At 42.7% G+C, this 5,556-nt stretch overlaps 1 long non-coding RNA gene, 2 other non-coding genes and 1 pseudogene across 3 annotated transcripts; all 4 read left to right on the top strand.

Annotated features, from left to right (window-relative positions):
* Nucleotides 1-626: 626 nt before the first annotated feature.
* LOC125969566 (uncharacterized) lies at nucleotides 627-5,525 on the top strand. The gene is made up of 3 exons (XR_011086829.1): nucleotides 627-1,447; nucleotides 4,748-4,864; nucleotides 5,501-5,525. It is a non-coding gene; the product is annotated as an uncharacterized lncRNA (long non-coding RNA).
* LOC125969676 (U2 spliceosomal RNA) lies at nucleotides 2,391-2,518 on the top strand (annotated as a pseudogene).
* LOC125969675 (U2 spliceosomal RNA) lies at nucleotides 3,004-3,193 on the top strand. Its single transcript, XR_007481672.1, has one exon. It is a non-coding gene; the product is annotated as a U2 spliceosomal RNA (small nuclear RNA).
* Nucleotides 3,676-3,866, top strand: LOC125969674 (U2 spliceosomal RNA). Its single transcript, XR_007481671.1, has one exon. It is a non-coding gene; the product is annotated as a U2 spliceosomal RNA (small nuclear RNA).
* Nucleotides 5,526-5,556: the final 31 nt, after the last annotated feature.

Raw genomic sequence — 5,556 nt, 5'->3', positions numbered from 1 at the left:
TATGTTGTCTTAAATGAGTTCTTTGTTGTGTGTGTGTGTGTGTGGGGGGGGGGGGGGTACCGTTGTAATGTATTGACATGTATGCATTTTTTTTGCACGACATAATATAAGTATCATGTGCATACAACTTGAACGCTGCTTTAGAGCACTATACAACACATTTAAGAAGTAGTAATTTAAAGAGTTAATTTTAATTTGCACATTAAAAATAGGCTTAACGGGTGTGATCGCTTTTGCTCAGTCTGCTTGCTCACAAACGTGAACTGTGTATAATAGAAATTTAAACCATCGTATCAAGCAATTAACTACTGAATGAGCGACGTTTCTTCAGAAGGAAATCGATTTTGTTCGTTCACGTTCCGCCGTGAGAGGGCGTGAGCCTAGGAAGAGGAAGGGAGGACATTGCGTACTACGCAATTTGTTTACATTTTACAACCAATTGCCCGTCAGCTTACTCGTTGGGAATTTGAGATCACTTTAGAGTACGGAGCAACTTGCGTGCTACTTTCTCCATTTTTGCTACTATTCTCCTCCATTTATTCACAACATGAACATGGTCTGGAGGGGTTTGCAACATTTTAGACGACCTGAGGAGCTCTTACTTGCTCCCACCAAGTTGGTAAGGTTTTCTTTCAATGTTTTGGTGCTTATCTCGTTAACATTGTCAGCAGGAAAATCCAGTGCTAAGTTTTATGTTTGTGTTAAATTAATCCGATATGTATGTGAGTATTAAGAAAAACAAAAACCTAAAGTTGCTTTGCTTTATGGTGCCAAGTCGCCACGCCTTTTCACTCACCTTTGGCACACCTCATTACACAAACATAACAGATACCGTTTGCCTTTTGTAGAGTAGTTTTTTTTTTTTTGTAAACCTTGAACACATTCTAAAGAACAGGTTTCGCAATGCTTTCATCAATGCATCACCCCACTGTCGGCATAGGCTGTAACACATGATAGGATAAGATGTAACAGTTACACAAAATGTAAAAGAAAAACAGAGGCCAACCATTGAGATATGTGAGAGATTGTCCTCGACAATATGAGGTGTCCTCTTTTTCAGCAACCCAAATCTGGTCACCCCTATATAAGATAGCTCCTGAAATTTGGGATTTACGCTGTCAACCACTGACAAAAACTATTGATACGTGCGAAAGTATGAAAAAAAGTGTCCTTCAGGTGAACCGGTGGGAGCAATAAGCAATAAAATTGGATAAACGTCACTTTCTACCGAACAGGTGAGCTAATGACTTAATCAGCATTTAGGGCCCACCCTCATTACCATTATTAACCTCGTACGTGAGCGAGTCACACTAATATAACTTAAACTGACATTTGATAACAAATATGTACACTTTTGTTTTTGTTGTAAAGTTTGGCTGCGTTTATTTTTTATTCTACAGTATATGTGAAAACTTGGGCCGTATCTTTGCGACGTACAAGCAACTACGTGAGTGTCGATCGCCTCCACTGCGATGGTGGCGCGAATAATCAGACTTTACTTACTTAACAGGAATCAGGAATTAATGTGACCTGGCGTGTGAAATATATTGACTGGTCATTATCGTCAAACATCGTTAAAATACTTAAACTGTCTTTTTCTTGAATAGTCATTTATTTGTTAACTTTACTAACGACATCTGTTTCACGTGATTAAACGAGATAGGTTTTAAAACAAAATTGTCGCTGGATCATGTGACTAGCGAAATCTAGCCGGACATTCTATTCATTTGTAGCATGCAAAGCAACAAAAGTCCCCAATGATCATCGTCACACACACATCTGGGTGTGGTGAAATTTGTCCTCTGCATTTAACCCATCCCCATGTGATTTTGATCCATGCCCTGGGGGAGAGGGGAGCAGTGAGCAACAGCGGTGCCGCGCTCGGGAATCATTTGGTGATCTAACCCCCCAATTCCAACCCTTAATGCTGAGTGCCAAGCAGGGAGGCAATGGGTCCCATTTTTATAGTCTTTGGTATGACCCGGCCGGGGTTTGAACCCACAACCTTCCAGTCTCAGAGCGGACACTCTACTACTAGGCCACTGAGCTGGTCCAAAATTGTCCCATTACAATTCACCATGTGTTTGTAATATTCGTGAACACCTGTAATTGGGATCTTTGAGTGTAAAATAACATTGTAATGCCATTTATAGAGATAACTTTCTTGGTGATTTTTCATTTGACCAACATAGATCACGGGACTTATAGAACCCAGCAATTACTCAATATTTATTTGTTTTTATAGGCCCCAAAGCGGCACAACTGTCCTCATTTCACTTATAATGTCTTGGCGTGTAAATGTGTGTTGTTGTCGCTAGGTGACGTTTGTCACTCTCGCTTTAGGTTGTAGTGCTGGAAATGACGTGGTCCCCGTTTGACTACCTTGGGTTATCGCTTCTCGGCCTCTTGGCTAAGATCAAGTGTAGGATCTGTTCTTATCAGTTTAATAGCTGATACATTCTGTCCACTCCACGCATCAACCTGGTATTGCAGTATCTCCAGGAATGGTGCACCCCCTTGTCTGGTGAAAATAATACAGTTGTTATGATGGTGTCCGAAGTTGGTAGAGATGTTAATGTGGAATTGTTGCAGCATAGCATGTATAAATGTAACTTAACGGAATCCTGAAGAAACATCATCTACTGTTTTTCTTTTCAAATATGTACTATGTACTCGATTTTAAACATGCATGACATTTTGGTCATTATTGGAAGACCTGTAATTGAGTTCTCGGAGTGTCAAATAACATTGTAATGCCATTCATAGAGGTAACTTTCTTGGTGCTTTTTCATTGGACCAACATAGATCACGTGACTCATAGAACCCAGCAATTATTCAATATTTATTTGTTTTTATCGGCCCAAAAGCGGCACAACTGTCCTCATTTCACTTACAATGTCTTGGCATGTAAATGTGTGCTGTTGTCGCTAGGTGGTGTTTGTCACTCTCACTTTAGGTTGTAGTAGTGGAAATGACCTGGTCCCCGTTTGACTACCTTGGGTTATCGCTTCTCGGCTTTTTGGCTAAGATCAAGTGTAGTATCTGTTGTTATCAATTTAATATCTGATAATTCCCTTTTTAGGGACCATATATTAAATTGATTTTTGGAACAAGGAGGTGGAATAGGGGCTTGCTCTGTCCACTCCATGCATCGACCTGGTATTGCAGTACCTCCAGGAATGGTGCACCCCCTTTTCTGGTGAAAATAATGAATTTGTTATCATGGTATCTGAAGCTGGTTAAGATGTTAATGTGGAATTGTTGTCGCATAGCATGTGTAGAAGTAACTTAACGGAACCCTGAAGAAACATCAACTGTTTTTCTTTTAAAATATGTACTATATACTCGATTTTAAACATGCATGACATTTTGGTCATTATTGGAAGACCTGTAATTGAGTTCTCGGAGTGTCAAATAACATTGTAATGCCATTCATAGAGATAACTTTCTTTGTGCTTTTTCATTGGACCAACATAAGTCATGTGACTTATAGAACCCAGCAATTACTCAATATTTATTTGGTTTTATAGGCCCCAAAGCGGCACAACTGTCCTCATTTCACTTACAATGTCTTGCCGTGTAAATGTGTGCTGTTGTCGCTAGGTGACGTTTGTCACTCTCACTTTAGGTTGTAGTGCTGGAAATGACCTGGTCCCCGTTTGACTACCTTGGGTTATCGCTTCTCGGCCTTTTGGCTAAGATCAAGTGTAGTATCTGTTCTTTTCAGTTTAATATCTGATACGTCACCTTTTTGGGGACCATATATTACATTGATTTTTGGAACAAGGAGGTTGAATAGGGGCTTGCTCTGTCCACTCCACGCATTGACCTGGTATTGCAGTACCTCCAGGAATGGTGCACCCCCTTTTCTGCTGAAAATACCGTATTTGCCGGTGTATTGGTCGACCTTTGTCGATCCAAAATCGACCGAAAAAAATCGACCTCGACTTATACACCGAGTCATAAAATTTAACTTCATATTCATCGCTTCAAATGTGATGGTAACCAAGGCCGTTTCTCATGCATCTCATTGTGCGTTGCACTTAGAAAATTTGAACCGGGCGGCGTGCGCGAGTGCGCGGCCCGCTGGAAGTCGAATGAGGCGCCGCGACCACCTCCGCGGTGCTTATAAACAGCCGATCCGCTCGGCGGGGGCTATTTTCGGCCACTTGGCTCGTGCGCACGGCCTCCCGGATGTGCCGGGCGGGTGCGCGAGCTCGCCGGCCGCTGGAAGTCGAATGAGGCGCCGCGACCACCTCCGCGGTGCTTATAAACAGCCGATCCGCTCGAAGGGGGCTATTTTCGGCCACTTGGCTCGTGCGCACGGCCTCCCGGATGTGCCGGGCGGGTGCGCGAGCTCGCCGGCCGCTGGAAGTCCAATGAGGCGCCGCGATCTCCTCCGCGGTGCTTATAAAGTGCCGATCCGCTCGGCTTGGAGCTATTTCCGGCCTCCCGTTGGTGCCGGGCGGCGTGCGCGAGCTCGCCGGCCGCGATCTCCTCCGCGGTGCTTATAAACAGCCGCATGCGCACGGCCTCCCGGAATTTGAACACATTTCGTCAATAAATTTCGCATATTGAATTTTGAAGTTTAATATAATGCAACAATTGAGCTCGACTTATACAAAGGATATATCATAAAATCGTAAATTTCCGTCGAATTTTAGGGGGTCGACTTATACACCGAGTCGACCTGTACACCGGCAAATACGGTAGCTTGTTTTTATAGCTGAACTGTCATCCATTACAGGTGCACATTCGTCCTGAGTCTACACAGCCTGTCCCTGCAGCTCGGTTGCCGTACAGGGTGCAACTGTGCGCTGGAAAACGCTATGCCTGGTGTGCATGTGGGCACAGCAAGAAACAGGTTTGTCTGTGAGAAAGTATATCCACCACTTTGATTGGAGTAGAAGGCCTGAAAAATTAGCTGCTCGTGTATCATGATGACAAAGGGAAAAGGCATATTTAACAAACTCTGCTGAGCATGGGTGCAGATGGTACTGGGGATGTGGGGGGGCTCTGTCCTCCTTGGACTTTTAAAGAACCATCCAGCCAGGATGGTCCATTTTTGACTAACAATCTCAGTATACAGCTTGCATTCAATTTTATCAATTTATTTTGAAGAAATAAGTAAATTACTAATGTCTTGAAAAACACTCGTCAGAAATGAGTAATATGGCTACCACCAATCACGGCTCATCTGACATGCGCAACATGAGCCGTGATTGGTCCTTAGCTGAGCCCTAAGCACATTTTCAGTCGACAGCAAATGGCAAACCTCTTTTTTAAATTTTTTAATTGTACGTGAAAGCTAATGAGGTATAAATATTTGAATAAATATTAACTTTTAATGGTAAATAAGGTATACTTTAAAAGTACATTTACTTGTGTCAACAAACATGGGGAAAAAGAGACAGAGAAATCTGGAAGGGGGGTAAAATCTGAATTTTCTAACTTTTACACAATTTCCATTTTTGGGTTGACTGCTTTTTCTTTCTCTCAGCCTTACTGTGATGGCGCTCACAGGACCAAAGCACCAAACATTTCTCCACTCCGCTT

Source organism: Syngnathus scovelli, chromosome 5 (genome assembly GCF_024217435.2).
Source record: "Syngnathus scovelli strain Florida chromosome 5, RoL_Ssco_1.2, whole genome shotgun sequence".
In the NCBI taxonomy this organism is placed as follows: Eukaryota; Metazoa; Chordata; class Actinopteri; order Syngnathiformes; family Syngnathidae; genus Syngnathus; species Syngnathus scovelli.
The sequence above is the reverse complement of the archived record's forward strand: the minus strand, read 5'-3'. Positions and strand labels throughout refer to the sequence as shown.